Below are 21,176 nucleotides of genomic sequence, written 5' to 3' on the forward strand. Positions count from 1 at the left end.
GGGTTCCGTAGGCACCTGCAGTGTTCTGTAGGAGCCCATAGGGTTTTAGTGAGGTTCTGTTGTGTTGCTAAGGGTCTTGTAGAGTGCTGTCAGGTCCTGGAGTATTCTGTAGGGTTCCAGAGGGGCTCGTAGGGTTCCGTCAAAATCTGTAGGCTTCCCTAGGGGCCCGTGGAGTCCCGTCGATTTCCGTAGGGGCCTGTAGGGTTGTGTAAGTGCCCGCAGGGGTTGGTAGGAGCTTGTAGGGTGCCATATGTTTCCAGAGGGTTGTGTAGGGTTCCGTAGGGGCCTGTGGTGTTCCCTAGGGGCCTGTAGAGTCTCGTACAGTTCCGTAGGGTCCTGTAGGTTTCCATAAGCGCCCGCAGAGGTCTGAAGGGGCCCGTACTGTTCCGTAAGGATCCATAGGGTTCCGTAGAGCTTCGTAGGTTCCCTAGAGGCCTGTAGAGTAGCGCAGGAGCCAGTAGTGTTCTGTAGGGGCCCGTAGGGTTCCTTCCATAGGGGCTGGCAGTGTTCCGTAGGTTCCTCTAGGGTTGAGTAAGTGCCCGCAGGAGTCTGTAGGAGTCTGTGGGATTCTGTAAGGTTCTGGAGGGTTCTGCCGCGTTCCGTAGGGGCCTGTAGAGTTCTGCAGTGGCTGGTAAAGTTCCGTAGAGCCCTGTACCGTTCCGTAACTGCCTGCAAGGGTCTTTAGGCTTCCGTAGGGGCTGGTAGGGTTCCATAAAGTTGCGTGGGTTCCTGCAGAGTTCTGCAAGTGCCCGCAAGGGCCTGTAGGGGCCCACAGTGTTTCTGTCAGGTTCCGTAGAGTTGCGTAGGTGCCATAGGTTTCCGTAGCGGCTGGTAGTATTCCGTAGGGGTCCGTAGGGTTCCGTAGGCACCTGCAGTGTTCTGTAGGAGCCCATAGGGTTTTAGTGAGGTTCCGTTGTGTCACTAAGGGTCTTGTAGATTGCTGTCGGGTCCTGGAGTATTCTGTAGGGTTCCAGAGGGGCTCGTAGGGTTCCGTTGAAATCTGTAGGCTTCCCTAGGGGCCCGTGGAGTCCCGTAGATTTCCGTAGGGGCCTGTAGGGTTGTGTAAGTGCCCGCAGGGGTTGGTAGGAGCTTGTAGGGTGCCATATGTTTCCAGAGGGTTGTGTAGGGTTCCGTAGGGGCCTGTGCTGTTCCCTAGGGGCCTGTAGAGTCTCGTACAGTTCCGTAGGGGCCTGTAGTGTTCCCTAGGGGCCTGTAGAGTCTCGTACAGTTCCGTAGGGGCCTGTAGGTTTCCATAAGCGCCCGCAGAGGTCTGAAGGGGCCCGTACTCTTCCGTAAGGATCCATAGGGTTCCATAGAGCTTCATAGGTTCCCTAGAGGCCTGTAGAGTACCGCAGGAGCCAGTAGTGTTCTGTAGGGGCCCGTAGGGTTCCTTCCATAGGGGCTGGCAGTGTTCCGTAGGGGCCTGTAGGGTTGAGTAAGTGCCCGCAGGAGTCCGTAGGAGTCTGTGGGATTCTGTAAGGTTCTGGAGGGTTCTGCCGGGTTCCGTAGGGGCCCGTAGAGTTCCGTAGTGGCTGGTAAAGTTCCCTAGGGCCCTGTACCGTTCCGTAACTGCCTGCAAGGGTCTTTAGGCTTCCGTAGGGGCTGGTAGGGTTCCATAAAGTTCCGTGGGTTCCTGCAGAGTTCTGCAAGTGCCCGCAAGGGCCTGTAGGGGCCCACAGTGTTTCTGTCAGGTTCCGTAGAGTTGCGTAGGTGCCATAGGTTTCCGTAGCGGCTGGTAGTATTCCATAAGGGTCCGTAGGGTTCCGTAGGCACCTGCAGTGTTCTGTAGGAGCCCATAGGGTTTTAGTGAGGTTCTGTTGTGTTGCTAAGGGTCTTGTAGAGTGCTGTCAGGTCCTGGAGTATTCTGTAGGGTTCCAGAGGGGCTCGTAGGGTTCCGTCAAAATCTGTAGGCTTCCCTAGGGGCCCGTGGAGTCCCGTCGATTTCCGTAGGGGCCTGTAGGGTTGTATAAGTGCTCGCAATGGTTGGTAGGAGCTTGTAGGGTGCCATATGTTTCCAGAGGGTTGTGTAGGGTTCCGTAGGGGCCTGTGGTGTTCCCTAGGGGCCTGTAGAGTCTCGTACAGTTCCGTAGGGGCCTGTAGTGTTCCCTAGGGGCCTGTAGAGTCTCGTACAGTTCCGTAGGGGCCTGTAGGTTTCCATAAGCACCCGCAGAGGTCTGAAGGGGCCCGTACTGTTCCGTAAGGATCCATAGGGTTCCGTAGAGCTTCGTAGGTTCCCTAGAGGCCTGTAGAGTAGCGCAGGAGCCAGTAGTGTTCTGTAGGGGCCCGTAGGGTTCCTTCCATAGGGGCTGGCAGTGTTCCGTAGGTTCCTCTAGGGTTGAGTAAGTGCCCGCAGGAGTCTGTAGGAGTCTGTGGGATTCTGTAAGGTTCTGGAGGGTTCTGCCGGGTTCCGTAGGGGCCTGTAGAGTTCCGCAGTGGCTGGTAAAGTTCCGTAGAGCCCTGTACCGTTCCGTAACTGCCTGCAAGGGTCTTTAGGCTTCCGTAGGGGCTGGTAGGGTTCCATAAAGTTGCGTGGGTTCTGCAGAGTTCTGCAAGTGCCCGCAAGGGCCTGTAGGGGCCCACAGTGTTTCTGTCAGGTTCCGTAGAGTTGCGTAGGTGCCATAGGTTTCCGTAGCGGCTGGTAGTATTCCGTAGGGGTCCGTAGGGTTCCGTAGGCACCTGCAGTGTTCTGTAGGAGCCCATAGGGTTTTAGTGAGGTTCCATTGTGTTGCTAAGGGTCTTGTAGAGTGCTGTCGGGTCCTGGAGTATTCTGTAGGGTTCCAGAGAGGCTCGTAGGGTTCCGCCGAAATCTGTAGGCTTCCCTAGGGGCCCGTGGAGTCCCGTAGATTTCCGTAGGGGCCTGTAGGGTTGTATAAGTGCTCGCAATGGTTGGTAGGAGCTTGTAGGGTGCCATTTGTTTCCGGAGGGTTGTGTAGGGTTCCGTAGGGGCCTGTGGTGTTCCCTAGGGCCCTGTAGAGTCTCGTACAGTTCCGTAGGGGCCTGTAGTGTTCCCTAGGGGCCTGTAGAGTCTCGTACAGTTCCGTAGGGTCCTGTAGGTTTCCATAAGCGCCCGCAGAGGTCTGAAGGGGCCCGTACTGTTCCGTAAGGATCCATAGGGTTCCGTAGAGCTTCGTAGGTTCCCTAGAGGGCTGTAGAGTAGCGCAGGAGCCAGTAGTGTTCTGTAGGGGCCCGTAGGGTTCCTTCCATAGGGGCTGGCAGTGTTCCGTAGGGGCCTCTAGGGTTGAGTAAGTGCCCGCAGGAGTCTGTAGGAGTCTGTGGGATTCTGTAAGGTTCTGGAGGGTTCTGCCGGGTTCCGTAGGGGCCTGTAGAGTTCCGTAGTGGCTGGTAAAGTTCCGTAGAGCCCTGTACCGTTCCGTAACTGCCTGCAAGGGTCTTTAGGCTTCCGTAGGGGCTGGTAGGGTTCCATAAAGTTGCGTGGGTTCCTGCAGAGTTCTGCAAGTGCCCGCAAGGGCCTGTAGGGGCCCACAGTGTTTCTGTCAGGTTCCGTAGAGTTGCGTAGGTGCCATAGGTTTCCGTAGCGGCTGGTAGTATTCCGTAGGGGTCCGTAGGGTTCCGTAGGCACCTGCAGTGTTCTGTAGGAGCCCATAGGGTTTTAGTGAGGTTCCGTTGTGTTGCTAAGGGTCTTGTAGAGTGCTGTCGGGTCCTGGAGTATTCTGTAGGGTTCCAGAGAGGCTCGTAGGGTTCCGCCGAAATCTGTAGGCTTCCCTAGGGGCCCATGGAGTCCCGTAGATTTCCGTAGGGGCCTGTAGGGTTGTATAAGTGCTCGCAATGGTTGGTAGGAGCTTGTAGGGTGCCATTTGTTTCCGGAGGGTTGTGTAGGGTTCCGTAGGGGCCTGTGGTGTTCCCTAGGGCCCTGTAGAGTCTCGTACAGTTCCGTAGGGGCCTGTAGTGTTCCCTAGGGGCCTGTAGAGTCTCGTACAGTTCCGTAGGGTCCTGTAGGTTTCCATAAGCGCCCGCAGAGGTCTGAAGGGGCCCGTACTGTTCCGTAAGGATCCATAGGGTTCCGTAGAGCTTCGTAGGTTCCCTAGAGGGCTGTAGAGTAGCGCAGGAGCCAGTAGTGTTCTGTAGGGGCCCGTAGGGTTCCTTCCATAGGGGCTGGCAGTGTTCCGTAGGGGCCTCTAGGGTTGAGTAAGTGCCCGCAGGAGTCTGTAGGAGTCTGTGGGATTCTGTAAGGTTCTGGAGGGTTCTGCCGCGTTCCGTAGGGGCCTGTAGAGTTCCGTAGTGGCTGGTAAAGTTCCGTAGAGCCCTGTACCGTTCCGTAACTGCCTGCAAGGGTCTTTAGGCTTCCGTAGGGGCTGGTAGGGTTCCATAAAGTTGCGTGGGTTCCTGCAGAGTTCTGCAAGTGCCCGCAAGGGCCTGTAGGGGCCCACAGTGTTTCTGTCAGGTTCCGTAGAGTTGCGTAGGTGCCATAGATTTCCGTAGCGGCTGGTAGTATTCCGTAGGGGTCCGTAGGGTTCCGTAGGCACCTGCAGTGTTCTGTAGGAGCCCATAGGGTTTTAGTGAGGTTCCGTTGTGTCGCTAAGGGTCTTGTAGAGTGCTGTCGGGTCCTGGAGTATTCTGTAGGGTTCCAGAGGGGCTCGTAGGGTTCCGTCAAAATCTGTAGGCTTCCCTAGGGGCCCGTGGAGTCCCGTAGATTTCCGTAGGGGCCTGTAGGGTTGTGTAAGTGCCCGCAGGGGTTGGTAGGAGCTTGTAGGGTGCCATATGTTTCCAGAGGGTTGTGTAGGGTTCCGTAGGGGCCTGTGGTGTTCCCTAGGGGCCTGTAGAGTCTCGTACAGTTCCGTAGGGGCCTGTAGTGTTCCCTAGGGGCCTGTAGAGTCTCGTACAGTTCCGTAGGGTCCTGTAGGTTTCCATAAGCGCCCGCAGAGGTCTGAAGGGGCCCGTACTGTTCCGTAAGGATCCATAGGGTTCCGTAGAGCTTCGTAGGTTCCCTAGAGGCCTGTAGAGTAGCGCAGGAGCCAGTAGTGTTCTGTAGGGGCCCGTAGGGTTCCTTCCATAGGGGCTGGCAGTGTTCCGTAGGGGCCTCTAGGGTTGAGTAAGTGCCCGCAGGAGTCTGTAGGAGTCTGTGGGATTCTGTAAGGTTCTGGAGGGTTCTGCCGGGTTCCGTAGGGGCCTGTAGAGTTCCGTAGTGGCTGGTAAAGTTCCGTAGAGCCCTGTACCGTTCCGTAACTGCCTGCAAGGGTCTTTAGGCTTCCGTAGGGGCTGGTAGGGTTCCATAAAGTTGCGTGGGTTCCTGCAGAGTTCTGCAAGTGCCCGCAAGGGCCTGTAGGGGCCCACAGTGTTTCTGTCAGGTTCCGTAGAGTTGCGTAGGTGCCATAGGTTTCCGTAGCGGCTGGTAGTATTCCGTAGGGGTCCGTAGGGTTCCGTAGGCACCTGCAGTGTTCTGTAGGAGCCCATAGGGTTTTAGTGAGGTTCCGTTGTGTTGCTAAGGGTCTTGTAGAGTGCTGTCGGGTCCTGGAGTATTCTGTAGGGTTCCAGAGAGGCTCGTAGGGTTCCGCCGAAATCTGTAGGCTTCCCTAGGGGCCCATGGAGTCCCGTAGATTTCCGTAGGGGCCTGTAGGGTTGTATAAGTGCTCGCAATGGTTGGTAGGAGCTTGTAGGGTGCCATTTGTTTCCGGAGGGTTGTGTAGGATTCCGTAGGGGCCTGTGGTGTTCCCTAGGGCCCTGTAGAGTCTCGTACAGTTCCGTAGGGGCCTGTAGTGTTCCCTAGGGGCCTGTAGAGTCTCGTACAGTTCCGTAGGGTCCTGTAGGTTTCCATAAGCGCCCGCAGAGGTCTGAAGGGGCCCGTACTGTTCCGTAAGGATCCATAGGGTTCCGTAGAGCTTCGTAGGTTCCCTAGAGGGCTGTAGAGTAGCGCAGGAGCCAGTAGTGTTCTGTAGGGGCCCGTAGGGTTCCTTCCATAGGGGCTGGCAGTGTTCCGTAGGGGCCTCTAGGGTTGAGTAAGTGCCCGCAGGAGTCTGTAGGAGTCTGTGGGATTCTGTAAGGTTCTGGAGGGTTCTGCCGGGTTCCGTAGGGGCCTGTAGAGTTCCGTAGTGGCTGGTAAAGTTCCGTAGAGCCCTGTACCGTTCCGTAACTGCCTGCAAGGGTCTTTAGGCTTCCGTAGGGGCTGGTAGGGTTCCATAAAGTTGCGTGGGTTCCTGCAGAGTTCTGCAAGTGCCCGCAAGGGCCTGTAGGGGCCCACAGTGTTTCTGTCAGGTTCCGTAGAGTTGCGTAGGTGCCATAGATTTCCGTAGCGGCTGGTAGTATTGCGTAGGGGTCCGTAGGGTTCCGTAGGCACCTGCAGTGTTCTGTAGGAGCCCATAGGGTTTTAGTGAGGTTCCGTTGTGTCGCTAAGGGTCTTGTAGAGTGCTGTCGGGTCCTGGAGTATTCTGTAGGGTTCCAGAGGGGCTCGTAGGGTTCCGTCAAAATCTGTAGGCTTCCCTAGGGGCCCGTGGAGTCCCGTAGATTTCCGTAGGGGCCTGTAGGGTTGTGTAAGTGCCCGCAGGGGTTGGTAGGAGCTTGTAGGGTGCCATATGTTTCCAGAGGGTTGTGTAGGGTTCCGTAGGGGCCTGTGGTGTTCCCTAGGGGCCTGTAGAGTCTCGTACAGTTCCGTAGGGGCCTGTAGTGTTCCCTAGGGGCCTGTAGAGTCTCGTACAGTTCCGTAGGGTCCTGTAGGTTTCCATAAGCGCCCGCAGAGGTCTGAAGGGGCCCGTACTGTTCCGTAAGGATCCATAGGGTTCCGTAGAGCTTCGTAGGTTCCCTAGAGGCCTGTAGAGTAGCGCAGGAGCCAGTAGTGTTCTGTAGGGGCCCGTAGGGTTCCTTCCATAGGGGCTGGCAGTGTTCCGTAGGGGCCTGTAGGGTTGAGTAAGTGCCCGCAGGAGTCCGTAGGAGTCTGTGGGATTCTGTAAGGTTCTGGAGGGTTCTGCCGGGTTCCGTAGGGGCCCGTAGAGTTCCGTAGTGGCTGGTAAATTTCCCTAGGGCCCTGTACCGTTCCGTAACTGCCTGCAAGGGTCTTTAGGCTTCCGTAGGGGCTGGTAGGGTTCCATAAAGTTGCGTGGGTTCCTGCAGAGTTCTGCAAGTGCCCGCAAGGGCCTGTAGGGGCCCACAGTGTTTCTGTCAGGTTCCGTAGAGTTGCGTAGGTGCCATAGGTTTCCGTAGCGGCTGGTAGTATTCCGTAGGGGTCCGTAGGGTTCCGTAGGCACCTGCAGTGTTCTGTAGGAGCCCATAGGGTTTTAGTGAGGTTCTGTTGTGTTGCTAAGGGTCTTGTAGAGTGCTGTCGGGTCCTGGAGTATTCTGTAGGGTTCCAGAGGGGCTCGTAGGGTTCCGCCGAAATCTGTAGGCTTCCCTAGGGGCCCGTGGAGTCCCGTAGATTTCCGTAGGGGCCTGTAGGGTTGTATAAGTGCTCGCAATGGTTGGTAGGAGCTTGTAGGGTGCCATATGTTTCCAGAGGGTTGTGTAGGGTTCCGTAGGGGCCTGTGGTGTTCCCTAGGGGCCTGTAGAGTCTCGTACAGTTCCGTAGGGGCCTGTAGGTTTCCATAAGCGCCCGCAGAGGTCTGAAGGGGCCCGTACTGTTCCGTAAGGATCCATAGGGTTCCGTAGAGCATCGTAGGTTCCCTAGAGGCCTGTAGAGTAGCGCAGGAGCCAGTAGTGTTCTGTAGGGGCCCGTAGGGTTCCTTCCATAAGGGCTGGCAGTGTTCCGTAGGGGCCTGTAGGGTTGAGTAAGTGCCCGCAGGAGTCCGTAGGAGTCTGTGGGATTCTGTAAGGTTCTGGAGGGTTCTGCCGCGTTCCGTAGGGGCCTGTAGAGTTCCGTAGTGGCTGGTAAAGTTCCCTAGGGCCCTGTACCGTTCCGTAACTGCCTGCAAGGGTCTTTAGGCTTCCGTAGGGGCTGGTAGGGTTCCATAAAGTTGCGTGGGTTCCTGCAGAGTTCTGCAAGTGCCCGCAAGGGCCTGTAGGGGCCCACAGTGTTTCTGTCAGGTTCCGTAGAGTTGCGTAGGTGCCATAGGTTTCCGTAGCGGCTGGTAGTATTGCGTAGGGGTCTGTAGGGTTCCGTAGGCACCTGCAGTGTTCTGTAGGAGCCCATAGGGTTTTAGTGAGGTTCTGTTGTGTTGCTAAGGGTCTTGTAGAGTGCTGTCGGGTCCTGGAGTATTCTGTAGGGTTCCAGAGGGGCTCGTAGGGTTCCGTCAAAATCTGTAGGCTTCCCTAGGGGCCCGTGGAGTCCCGTAGATTTCCGTAGGGGCCTGTAGGGTTGTATAAGTGCTCGCAATGGTTGGTAGGAGCTTGTAGGGTGCCATTTGTTTCCAGAGGGTTGTGTAGGGTTCCGTAGGGGCCTGTGGTGTTCCCTAGGGGCCTGTAGAGTCTCGTACAGTTCCGTAGGGGCCTGTAGTGTTCCCTAGGGGCCTGTAGAGTCTCGTACAGTTCCGTAGGGTCCTGTAGGTTTCCATAAGCGCCCGCAGAGGTCTGAAGGGGCCCGTACTGTTCCGTAAGGATCCATAGGGTTCCGTAGAGCTTCGTAGGTTCCCTAGAGGCCTGTAGAGTAGTGCAGGAGCCAGTAGTGTTCTGTAGGGGCCCGTAGGGTTCCTTCCATAGGGGCTGGCAGTGTTCCGTAGGTTCCTCTAGGGTTGAGTAAGTGCCCGCAGGAGTCTGTAGGAGTCTGTGGGATTCTGTAAGGTTCTGGAGGGTTCTGCCGGGTTCCGTAGGGGCCTGTAGAGTTCTGCAGTGGCTGGTAAAGTTCCGTAGAGCCCTGTACCATTCCGTAACTGCCTGCAAGGGTCTTTAGGCTTCCGTAGGGGCTGGTAGGGTTCCATAAAGTTGCGTGGGTTCCTGCAGAGTTCTGCAAGTGCCCGCAAGGGCCTGTAGGGGCCCACAGTGTTTCTGTCAGGTTCCGTAGAGTTGCGTAGGTGCCATAGGTTTCCGTAGCGGCTGGTAGTATTCCGTAGGGGTCCGTAGGGTTCCGTAGGCACCTGCAGTGTTCTGTAGGAGCCCATAGGGTTTTAGTGAGGTTCCGTTGTGTCACTAAGGGTCTTGTAGATTGCTGTCGGGTCCTGGAGTATTCTGTAGGGTTCCAGAGGGGCTCGTAGGGTTCCGTTGAAATCTGTAGGCTTCCCTAGGGGCCCGTGGAGTCCCGTCGATTTCCGTAGGGGCCTGTAGGGTTGTGTAAGTGCCCGCAGGGGTTGGTAGGAGCTTGTAGGGTGCCATATGTTTCCAGAGGGTTGTGTAGGGTTCCGTAGGGGCCTGTGCTGTTCCCTAGGGGCCTGTAGAGTCTCGTACAGTTCCGTAGGGGCCTGTAGTGTTCCCTAGGGGCCTGTAGAGTCTCGTACAGTTCCGTAGGGGCCTGTAGGTTTCCATAAGCGCCCGCAGAGGTCTGAAGGGGCCCGTACTGTTCCGTAAGGATCCATAGGGTTCCATAGAGCTTCATAGGTTCCCTAGAGGCCTGTAGAGTACCGCAGGAGCCAGTAGTGTTCTGTAGGGGCCCGTAGGGTTCCTTCCATAGGGGCTGGCAGTGTTCCGTAGGGGCCTGTAGGGTTGAGTAAGTGCCCGCAGGAGTCCGTAGGAGTCTGTGGGATTCTGTAAGGTTCTGGAGGGTTCTGCCGGGTTCCGTAGGGGCCCGTAGAGTTCCGTAGTGGCTGGTAAAGTTCCCTAGGGCCCTGTACCGTTCCGTAACTGCCTGCAAGGGTCTTTAGGCTTCCGTAGGGGCTGGTAGGGTTCCATAAAGTTCCGTGGGTTCCTGCAGAGTTCTGCAAGTGCCCGCAAGGGCCTGTAGGGGCCCACAGTGTTTCTGTCAGGTTCCGTAGAGTTGCGTAGGTGCCATAGGTTTCCGTAGCGGCTGGTAGTATTCCGTAGGGGTCCGTAGGGTTCCGTAGGCACCTGCAGTGTTCTGTAGGAGCCCATAGGGTTTTAGTGAGGTTCCGTTGTGTCACTAAGGGTCTTGTAGAGTGCTGTCGGGTCCTGGAGTATTCTGTAGGGTTCCAGAGGGGCTCGTAGGGTTCCGTCAAAATCTGTAGGCTTCCCTAGGGGCCCGTGGAGTCCCGTAGATTTCCGTAGGGGCCTGTAGGGTTGTGTAAGTGCCCGCAGGGGTTGGTAGGAGCTTGTAGGGTGCCATATGTTTCCAGAGGGTTGTGTAGGGTTCCGTAGGGGCCTGTGGTGTTCCCTAGGGGCCTGTAGAGTCTCGTACAGTTCCGTAGGGGCCTGTAGTGTTCCCTAGGGGCCTGTAGAGTCTCGTACAGTTCCGTAGGGTCCTGTAGGTTTCCATAAGCGCCCGCAGAGGTCTGAAGGGGCCCGTACTGTTCCGTAAGGATCCATAGGGTTCCGTAGAGCTTCGTAGGTTCCCTAGAGGCCTGTAGAGTAGCGCAGGAGCCAGTAGTGTTCTGTAGGGGCCCGTAGGGTTCCTTCCATAGGGGCTGGCAGTGTTCCGTAGGTTCCTCTAGGGTTGAGTAAGTGCCCGCAGGAGTCTGTAGGAGTCTGTGGGATTCTTTAAGGTTCTGGAGGGTTCTGCCGGGTTCCGTAGGGGCCTGTAGAGTTCCGCAGTGGCTGGTAAAGTTCCGTAGAGCCCTGTACCGTTCCGTAACTGCCTGCAAGGGTCTTTAGGCTTCCGTAGGGGCTGGTAGGGTTCCATAAAGTTGCGTGGGTTCTGCAGAGTTCTGCAAGTGCCCGCAAGGGCCTGTAGGGGCCCACAGTGTTTCTGTCAGGTTCCGTAGAGTTGCGTAGGTGCCATAGGTTTCCGTAGCGGCTGGTAGTATTCCGTAGGGGTCTGTAGGGTTCCGTAGGCACCTGCAGTGTTCTGTAGGAGCCCATAGGGTTTTAGTGAGGTTCCGTTGTGTCACTAAGGGTCTTGTAGAGTGCTGTCGGGTCCTGGAGTATTCTGTAGGGTTCCAGAGGGGCTCGTAGGGTTCCGTCAAAATCTGTAGGCTTCCCTAGGGGCCCGTGGAGTCCCGTAGATTTCCGTAGGGGCCTGTAGGGTTGTGTAAGTGCCCGCAGGGGTTGGTAGGAGCTTGTAGGGTGCCATATGTTTCCAGAGGGTTGTGTAGGGTTCCGTAGGGGCCTGTGGTGTTCCCTAGGGCCCTGTAGAGTCTCGTACAGTTCCGTAGGGGCCTGTAGTGTTCCCTAGGGGCCTGTAGAGTCTCGTACAGTTCCGTAGGGTCCTGTAGGTTTCCATAAGCGCCCGCAGAGGTCTGAAGGGGCCCGTACTGTTCCGTAAGGATCCATAGGGTTCCGTAGAGCTTCGTAGGTTCCCTAGAGGCCTGTAGAGTAGCGCAGGAGCCAGTAGTGTTCTGTAGGGGCCCGTAGGGTTCCTTCCATAGGGGCTGGCAGTGTTCCGTAGGGGCCTGTAGGGTTGAGTAAGTGCCCGCAGGAGTCCGTAGGAGTCTGTGGGATTCTGTAAGGTTCTGGAGGGTTCTGCCGGGTTCCGTAGGGGCCTGTAGAGTTCCATAGTGGCTGGTAAAGTTCCCTAGGGCCCTGTACCATTCCGTAACTGCCTGCAAGGGTCTTTAGGCTTCCGTAGGGGCTGGTAGGGTTCCATAAAGTTGCGTGGGTTCCTGCAGAGTTCTGCAAGTGCCCGCAAGGGCCTGTAGGGGCCCACAGTGTTTCTGTCAGGTTCCGTAGAGTTGCGTAGGTGCCATAGGTTTCCGTAGCGGCTGGTAGTATTGCGTAGGGGTCCGTAGGGTTCCGTAGGCACCTGCAGTGTTCTGTAGGAGCCCATAGGGTTTTAGTGAGGTTCCGTTGTGTTGCTAAGGGTCTTGTAGAGTGCTGTCGGGTCCTGGAGTATTCTGTAGGGTTCCAGAGAGGCTCGTAGGGTTCCGCCGAAATCTGTAGGCTTCCCTAGGGGCCCGTGGAGTCCCGTAGATTTCCGTAGGGGCCTGTAGGGTTGTATAAGTGCTCGCAATGGTTGGTAGGAGCTTGTAGGGTGCCATTTGTTTCCGGAGGGTTGTGTAGGGTTCCGTAGGGGCCTGTGGTGTTCCCTAGGGGCCTGTAGAGTCTCGTACAGTTCCGTAGGGGCCTGTAGTGTTCCCTAGGGGCCTGTAGAGTCTCGTACAGTTCCGTAGGGGCCTGTAGGTTTCCATAAGCGCCCGCAGAGGTCTGAAGGGGCCCGTACTGTTCCGTAAGGATCCATAGGGTTCCGTAGAGCTTCGTAGGTTCCCTAGAGGCCTGTAGAGTAGCGCAGGAGCCAGTAGTGTTCTGTAGGGGCCCGTAGGGTTCCTTCCATAGGGGCTGGCAGTGTTCCGTAGGTTCCTCTAGGGTTGAGTAAGTGCCCGCAGGAGTCTGTAGGAGTCTGTGGGATTCTGTAAGGTTCTGGAGGGTTCTGCCGGGTTCCGTAGGGGCCTGTAGAGTTCCGCAGTGGCTGGTAAAGTTCCGTAGAGCCCTGTACCGTTCCGTAACTGCCTGCAAGGGTCTTTAGGCTTCCGTAGGGGCTGGTAGGGTTCCATAAAGTTGCGTGGGTTCTGCAGAGTTCTGCAAGTGCCCGCAAGTGCCTGTAGGGGCCCACAGTGTTTCTGTCAGGTTCCGTAGAGTTGCGTAGGTGCCATAGGTTTCCGTAGCGGCTGGTAGTATTCCGTAGGGGTCCGTAGGGTTCCGTAGGCACCTGCAGTGTTCTGTAGGAGCCCATAGGGTTTTAGTGAGGTTCCGTTGTGTTGCTAAGGGTCTTGTAGAGTGCTGTCGGGTCCTGGAGTATTCTGTAGGGTTCCAGAGAGGCTCGTAGGGTTCCGCCGAAATCTGTAGGCTTCCCTAGGGGCCCGTGGAGTCCCGTAGATTTCCGTAGGGGCCTGTAGGGTTGTATAAGTGCTCGCAATGGTTGGTAGGAGCTTGTAGGGTGCCATTTGTTTCCGGAGGGTTGTGTAGGGTTCCGTAGGGGCCTGTGGTGTTCCCTAGGGGCCTGTAGAGTCTCGTACAGTTCCGTAGGGGCCTGTAGTGTTCCCTAGGGGCCTGTAGAGTCTCGTACAGTTCCGTAGGGTCCTGTAGGTTTCCATAAGCGCCCGCAGAGGTCTGAAGGGGCCCGTACTGTTCCGTAAGGATCCATAGGGTTCCGTAGAGCTTCGTAGGTTCCCTAGAGGCCTGTAGAGTAGCGCAGGAGCCAGTAGTGTTCTGTAGGGGCCCGTAGGGTTCCTTCCATAGGGGCTGGCAGTGTTCCGTAGGGGCCTGTAGGGTTGAGTAAGTGCCCGCAGGAGTCTGTAGGAGTCTGTGGGATTCTGTAAGGTTCTGGAGGGTTCTGCCGGGTTCCGTAGGGGCCTGTAGAGTTCCGTAGTGGCTGGTAAAGTTCCGTAGAGCCCTGTACCGTTCCGTAACTGCCTGCAAGGGTCTTTAGGCTTCCGTAGGGGCTGGTAGGGTTCCATAAAGTTGCGTGGGTTCCTGCAGAGTTCTGCAAGTGCCCGCAAGGGCCTGTAGGGGCCCACAGTGTTTCTGTCAGGTTCCGTAGAGTTGCGTAGGTGCCATAGGTTTCCGTAGCGGCTGGTAGTATTCCGTAGGGGTCCGTAGGGTTCCGTAGGCACCTGCAGTGTTCTGTAGGAGCCCATAGGGTTTTAGTGAGGTTCCGTTGTGTCGCTAAGGGTCTTGTAGAGTGCTGTCGGGTCCTGGAGTATTCTGTAGGGTTCCAGAGGGGCTCGTAGGGTTCCGTCAAAATCTGTAGGCTTCCCTAGGGGCCCGTGGAGTCCCGTAGGTTTCCGTAGGGGCCTGTAGGGTTGTGTAAGTGCCCGCAGGGGTTGGTAGGAGCTTGTAGGGTGCCATATGTTTCCAGAGGGTTGTGTAGGGTTCCGTAGGGGCCTGTGGTGTTCCCTAGGGGCCTGTAGAATCTCGTACAGTTCCATAGGGGCCTGTAGTGTTCCCTAGGGGCCTGTAGAGTCTCGTACAGTTCCGTAGGGTCCTGTAGGTTTCCATAAGCGCCCGCAGAGGTCTGAAGGGGCCCGTACTGTTCCGTAAGGATCCATAGGGTTCCGTAGAGCTTCGTAGGTTCCCTAGAGGCCTGTAGAGTACCGCAGGAGCCAGTAGTGTTCTGTAGGGGCCCGTAGGGTTCCTTCCATAGGAGCTGGCAGTGTTCCGTAGGTTCCTCTAGGGTTGAGTAAGTGCCCGCAGGAGTCTGTAGGAGTCTGTGGGATTCTGTAAGGTTCTGGAGGGTTCTGCCGGGTTCCGTAGGGGCCTGTAGAGTTCTGCAGTGGCTGGTAAAGTTCCGTAGAGCCCTGTACCATTCCGTAACTGCCTGCAAGGGTCTTTAGGCTTCCGTAGGGGCTGGTAGGGTTCCATAAAGTTGCGTGGGTTCCTGCAGAGTTCTGCAAGTGCCCGCAAGGGCCTGTAGGGGCCCACAGTGTTTCTGTCAGGTTCCGTAGAGTTGCGTAGGTGCCATAGGTTTCCGTAGCGGCTGGTAGTATTCCGTAGGGGTCCGTAGGGTTCCGTAGGCACCTGCAGTGTTCTGTAGGAGCCCATAGGGTTTTAGTGAGGTTCCGTTGTGTCACTAAGGGTCTTGTAGATTGCTGTCGGGTCCTGGAGTATTCTGTAGGGTTCCAGAGGGGCTCGTAGGGTTCCGTTGAAATCTGTAGGCTTCCCTAGGGGCCCGTGGAGTCCCGTAGATTTCCGTAGGGGCCTGTAGGGTTGTGTAAGTGCCCGCAGGGGTTGGTAGGAGCTTGTAGGGTGCCATATGTTTCCAGAGGGTTGTGTAGGGTTCCGTAGGGGCCTGTGCTGTTCCCTAGGGGCCTGTAGAGTCTCGTACAGTTCCGTAGGGGCCTGTAGTGTTCCCTAGGGGCCTGTAGAGTCTCGTACAGTTCCGTAGGGGCCTGTAGGTTTCCATAAGCGCCCGCAGAGGTCTGAAGGGGCCCGTACTGTTCCGTAAGGATCCATAGGGTTCCATAGAGCTTCATAGGTTCCCTAGAGGCCTGTAGAGTACCGCAGGAGCCAGTAGTGTTCTGTAGGGGCCCGTAGGGTTCCTTCCATAGGGGCTGGCAGTGTTCCGTAGGTTCCTCTAGGGTTGAGTAAGTGCCCGCAGGAGTCTGTAGGAGTCTGTGGGATTCTGTAAGGTTCTGGAGGGTTCTGCCGGGTTCCGTAGGGGCCTGTAGAGTTCCGCAGTGGCTGGTAAAGTTCCGTAGAGCCCTGTACCGTTCCGTAACTGCCTGCAAGGGTCTTTAGGCTTCCGTAGGGGCTGGTAGGGTTCCATAAAGTTGCGTGGGTTCTGCAGAGTTCTGCAAGTGCCCGCAAGGGCCTGTAGGGGCCCACAGTGTTTCTGTCAGGTTCCGTAGAGTTGCGTAGGTGCCATAGGTTTCCGTAGCGGCTGGTAGTATTCCGTAGGGGTCCGTAGGGTTCCGTAGGCACCTGCAGTGTTCTGTAGGAGCCCATAGGGTTTTAGTGAGGTTCCGTTGTGTCACTAAGGGTCTTGTAGAGTGCTGTCGGGTCCTGGAGTATTCTGTAGGGTTCCAGAGGGGCTCGTAGGGTTCCGTCAAAATCTGTAGGCTTCCCTAGGGGCCCGTGGAGTCCCGTAGATTTCCGTAGGGGCCTGTAGGGTTGTGTAAGTGCCCGCAGGGGTTGGTAGGAGCTTGTAGGGTGCCATATGTTTCCAGAGGGTTGTGTAGGGTTCCGTAGGGGCCTGTGGTGTTCCCTAGGGGCCTGTAGAGTCTCGTACAGTTCCGTAGGGGCCTGTAGTGTTCCCTAGGGGCCTGTAGAGTCTCGTACAGTTCCGTAGGGTCCTGTAGGTTTCCATAAGCGCCCGCAGAGGTCTGAAGGGGCCCGTACTGTTCCGTAAGGATCCATAGGGTTCCGTAGAGCTTCGTAGGTTCCCTAGAGGCCTGTAGAGTAGCGCAGGAGCCAGTAGTGTTCTGTAGGGGCCCGTAGGGTTCCTTCCATAGGGGCTGGCAGTGTTCCGTAGGTTCCTCTAGGGTTGAGTAAGTGCCCGCAGGAGTCTGTAGGAGTCTGTGGGATTCTGTAAGGTTCTGGAGGGTTCTGCCGGGTTCCGTAGGGGCCTGTAGAGTTCCGCAGTGGCTGGTAAAGTTCCGTAGAGCCCTGTACCGTTCCGTAACTGCCTGCAAGGGTCTTTAGGCTTCCGTAGGGGCTGGTAGGGTTCCATAAAGTTGCGTGGGTTCTGCAGAGTTCTGCAAGTGCCCGCAAGGGCCTGTAGGGGCCCACAGTGTTTCTGTCAGGTTCCGTAGAGTTGCGTAGGTGCCATAGGTTTCCGTAGCGGCTGGTAGTATTCCGTAGGGGTCTGTAGGGTTCCGTAGGCACCTGCAGTGTTCTGTAGGAGCCCATAGGGTTTTAGTGAGGTTCCGTTGTGTCACTAAGGGTCTTGTAGAGTGCTGTCGGGTCCTGGAGTATTCTGTAGGGTTCCAGAGGGGCTCGTAGGGTTCCGTCAAAATCTGTAGGCTTCCCTAGGGGCCCGTGGAGTCCCGTAGATTTCCGTAGGGGCCTGTAGGGTTGTGTAAGTGCCCGCAGGGGTTGGTAGGAGCTTGTAGGGTGCCATATGTTTCCAGAGGGTTGTGTAGGGTTCCGTAGGGGCCTGTGGTGTTCCCTAGGGGCCTGTAGAGTCTCGTACAGTTCCGTAGGGGCCTGTAGTGTTCCCTAGGGGCCTGTAGAGTCTCGTACAGTTCCGTAGGGTCCTGTAGGTTTCCATAAGCGCCCGCAGAGGTCTGAAGGGGCCCGTACTGTTCCGTAAGGATCCATAGGGTTCCGTAGAGCTTCGTAGGTTCCCTAGAGGCCTGTAGAGTAGCGCAGGAGCCAGTAGTGTTCTGTAGGGGCCCGTAGGGTTCCTTCCATAGGGGCTGGCAGTGTTCCGTAGGGGCCTGTAGGGTTGAGTAAGTGCCCGCAGGAGTCCGTAGGAGTCTGTGGGATTCTGTAAGGTTCTGGAGGGTTCTGCCGGGTTCCGTAGGGGCCTGTAGAGTTCCATAGTGGCTGGTAAAGTTCCCTAGGGCCCTGTACCATTCCGTAACTGCCTGCAAGGGTCTTTAGGCTTCCGTAGGGGCTGGTAGGGTTCCATAAAGTTGCGTGGGTTCTGCAGAGTTCTGCAAGTGCCCGCAAGGGCCTGTAGGGGCCCACAGTGTTTCTGTCAGGTTCCGTAGAGTTGCGTAGGTGCCATAGGTTTCCGTAGCGGCTGGTAGTATTGCGTAGGGGTCCGTAGGGTTCCGTAGGCACCTGCAGTGTTCTGTAGGAGCCCATAGGGTTTTAGTGAGGTTCCGTTGTGTTGCTAAGGGTCTTGTAGAGTGCTGTCGGGTCCTGGAGTATTCTGTAGGGTTCCAGAGAGGCTCGTAGGGTTCCGCCGAAATCTGTAGGCTTCCCTAGGGGCCCGTGGAGTCCCGTAGATTTCCGTAGGGGCCTGTAGGGTTGTATAAGTGCTCGCAATGGTTGGTAGGAGCTTGTAGGGTGCCATTTGTTTCCGGAGGGTTGTGTAGGGTTCCGTAGGGGCCTGTGGTGTTCCCTAGGGGCCTGTAGAGTCTCGTACAGTTCCGTAGGGGCCTGTAGTGTTCCCTAGGGGCCTGTAGAGTCTCGCACAGTTCCGTAGGGTCCTGTAGGTTTCCATAAGCGCCCGCAGAGGTCTGAAGGGGCCCGTACTGTTCCGTAAGGATCCATAGGGTTCCGTAGAGCTTCGTAGGTTCCCTAGAGGGCTGTAGAGTAGCGCAGGAGCCAGTAGTGTTCTGTAGGGGCCCGTAGGGTTCCTTCCATAGGGGCTGGCAGTGTTCCGTAGGGTCCTCTAGGGTTGAGTAAGTGCCCGCAGGAGTCTGTAGGAGTCTGTGGGATTCTGTAAGGTTCTGGAGGGTTCTGCCGGGTTCCGTAGGGGCCTGTAGAGTTCCGCAGTGGCTGGTAAAGTTCCGTAGAGCCCTGTACCGTTCCGTAACTTCCTGCAAGGGTCTTTAGGCTTCCGTAGGGGCTGGTAGGGTTCCATAAAGTTGCGTGGGTTCTGCAGAGTTCTGCAAGTGCCCGCAAGGGCCTGTAGGGGCCCACAGTGTTTCTGTCAGGTTCCGTAGAGTTGCGTAGGTGCCATAGGTTTCCGTAGCGGCTGGTAGTATTCCGTAGGGGTCCGTAGGGTTCCGTAGGCACCTGCAGTGTTCTGTAGGAGCCCATAGGGTTTTAGTGAGGTTCCGTTGTGTCACTAAGGGTCTTGTAGAGTGCTGTCGGGTCCTGGAGTATTCTGTAGGGTTCCAGAGGGGCTCGTAGGGTTCCGTCAAAATCTGTAGGCTTCCCTAGGGGCCCGTGGAGTCCCGTAGATTTCCGTAGGGGCCTGTAGGGTTGTGTAAGTGCCCGCAGGGGTTGGTAGGAGCTTGTAGGGTGCCATATGTTTCCAGAGGGTTGTGTAGGGTTCCGTAGGGGCCTGTGGTGTTCCCTAGGGGCCTGTAGAGTCTCGTACAGTTCCGTAGGGGCCTGTAGTGTTCCCTAGGGGCCTGTAGAGTCTCGTACAGTTCCGTAGGGGCCTGTAGTGTTCCCTAGGGGCCTGTAGAGTCTCGTACAGTTCCGTAGGGGCCTGTAGGTTTCCATAAGCGCCCGCAGAGGTCTGAAGGGGCCCGTACTGTTCCGTAAGGATCCATAGGGTTCCGTAGAGCTTCGTAGGTTCCCTAGAGGCCTGTAGAGTAGCGCAGGAGCCAGTAGTGTTCTGTAGGGGCCCGTAGGGTTCCTTCCATAGGGGCTGGCAGTGTTCCGTAGGTTCCTCTAGGGTTGAGTAAGTGCCCGCAGGAGTCTGTAGGAGTCTGTGGGATTCTGTAAGGTTCTGGAGGGTTCTGCCGGGTTCCGTAGGGGCCTGTAGAGTTCCGCAGTGGCTGGTAAAGTTCCGTAGAGCCCTGTACCGTTCCGTAACTGCCTGCAAGGGTCTTTAGGCTTCCGTAGGGGCTGGTAGGGTTCCATAAAGTTGCGTGGGTTCTGCAGAGTTCTGCAAGTGCCCGCAAGGGCCTGTAGGGGCCCACAGTGTTTCTGTCAGGTTCCGTAGAGTTGCGTAGGTGCCATAGGTTTCCGTAGCGGCTGGTAGTATTCCGTAGGGGTCTATAGGGTTCCGTAGGCACCTGCAGTGTTCTGTAGGAGCCCATAGGGTTTTAGTGAGGTTCCGTTGTGTTGCTAAGGGTCTTGTAGAGTGCTGTCGGGTCCTGGAGTATTCTGTAGGGTTCCAGAGAGGCTCGTAGGGTTCCGCCGAAATCTGTAGGCTTCCCTAGGGGCCCGTGGAGTCCCGTAGATTTCCGTAGGGGCCTGTAGGGTTGTATAAGTGCTCGCAATGGTTGGTAGGAGCTTGTAGGGTGCCATTTGTTTCCGGAGGGTTGTGTATGGTTCCGTAGGGGCCTGTGGTGTTCCCTAGGGCCCTGTAGAGTCTCGTACAGTTCCGTAGGGGCCTGTAGTGTTCCCTAGGGGCCTGTAGAGTCTCGTACAGTTCCGTAGGGTCCTGTAGGTTTCCATAAGCGCCCGCAGAGGTCTGAAGGGGCCCGTACTGTTCCGTAAGGATCCATAGGGTTCCGTAGAGCTTCGTAGGTTCCCTAGAGGGCTGTAGAGTAGCGCAGGAGCCAGTAGTGTTCTGTAGGGGCCCGTAGGGTTCCTTCCATAGGGGCTGGCAGTGTTCCGTAGGGGCCTGTAGGGTTGAGTAAGTGCCCGCAGGAGTCTGTAGGAGTCTGTGGGATTCTGTAAGGTTCTGGAGGGTTCTGCCGGGTTCCGTAGGGGCCTGTAGAGTTCCGTAGTGGCTGGTAAAGTTCCGTAGAGCCCTGTACCGTTCCGTAACTGCCTGCAAGGGTCTTTAGGCTTCCGTAGGGGCTGGTAGGGTTCCATAAAGTTGCGTGGGTTCCTGCAGAGTTCTGCAAGTGCCCGCAAGGGCCTGTAGGGGCCCACAGTGTTTCTGTCAGGTTCCGTAGAGTTGCGTAGGTGCCATAGGTTTCCGTAGCGGCTGGTAGTATTCCGTAGGGGTCCGTAGGGTTCCGTAGGCACCTGCAGTGTTCTGTAGGAGCCCATAGGGTTTTAGTGAGGTTCCGTTGTGTCGCTAAGGGTCTTGTAGAGTGCTGTCGGGTCCTGGAGTATTCTGTAGGGTTCCAGAGGGGCTCGTAGGGTTCCGTCAAAATCTGTAGGCTTCCCTAGGGGCCCGTGGAGTCCCGTAGGTTTCCGTAGGGGCCTGTAGGGTTGTGTAAGTGCCCGCAGGGGTTGGTAGGAGCTTGTAGGGTGCCATATGTTTCCAGAGGGTTGTGTAGGGTTCCGTAGGGGCCTGTGGTGTTCCCTAGGGGCCTGTAGAGTCTCGTTCAGTTCCATAGGGGCCTGTAGTGTTCCCTAGGGGCCTGTAGAGTCTCGTACAGTTCCGTAGGGGCCTGTAGGTTTCCATAAGCGCCCGCAGAGGTCTGAAGGGGCCCGTACTGTTCCGTAAGGATCCATAGGGTTCCGTAGAGCTTCGTAGGTTCCCTAGAGGCCTGTAGAGTACCGCAGGAGCCAGTAGTGTTCTGTAGGGGCCCGTAGGGTTCCTTCCATAGGAGCTGGCAGTGTTCTGTAGGTTCCTCTAGGGTTGAGTAAGTGCCCGCAGGAGTCTGTAGGAGTCTGTGGGATTCTGTAAGGTTCTGGAGGGTTCTGCCGGGTTCCGTAGGGGCCTGTAGAGTTCCGCAGTGGCTGGTAAAGTTCCGTAGAGCCCTGTACCGTTCCGTAACTGCCTGCAAGGGTCTTTAGGCTTCCGTAGGGGCTGGTAGGGTTCCATAAAGTTGCGTGGGTTCCTGCAGAGTTCTGCAAGTGCCCGCAAGGGCCTGTAGGGGCCCACAGTGTTTCTGTCAGGTTCCGTAGAGTTGCGTAGGTGCCATAGGTTTCCGTAGCGGCTGGTAGTATTCCGTAGGGGTCTGTAGGGTTCCGTAGGCACCTGCAGTGTTCTGTAGGAGCCCATAGGGTTTTAGTGAGGTTCCGTTGTGTCACTAAGGGTCTTGTAGAGTGCTGTCGGGTCCTGGAGTATTCTGTAGGGTTCCAGAGGGGCTCGTAGGGTTCCGTCAAAATCTGTAGGCTTCCCTAGGGGCCCGTGGAGTCCCGTAGATTTCCGTAGGGGCCTGTAGGGTTGTGTAAGTGCCCGCAGGGGTTGGTAGGAGCTTGTAGGGTGCCATATGTTTCCAGAGGGTTGTGTAGGGTTCCGTAGGGGCCTGTGGTGTTCCCTAGGGGCCTGTAGAGTCTCGTACAGTTCCGTAGGGGCCTGTAGGTTTCCATAAGCGCCCGCAGAGGTCTGAAGGGGCCCGTACTGTTCCGTAAGGATCCATAGGGTTCCGTAGAGCATCGTAGGTTCCCTAGAGGCCTGTAGA

This window comes from Numenius arquata, chromosome 31, assembly GCF_964106895.1.
Source record: "Numenius arquata chromosome 31, bNumArq3.hap1.1, whole genome shotgun sequence".
Taxonomy (NCBI): Eukaryota; Metazoa; Chordata; class Aves; order Charadriiformes; family Scolopacidae; genus Numenius; species Numenius arquata.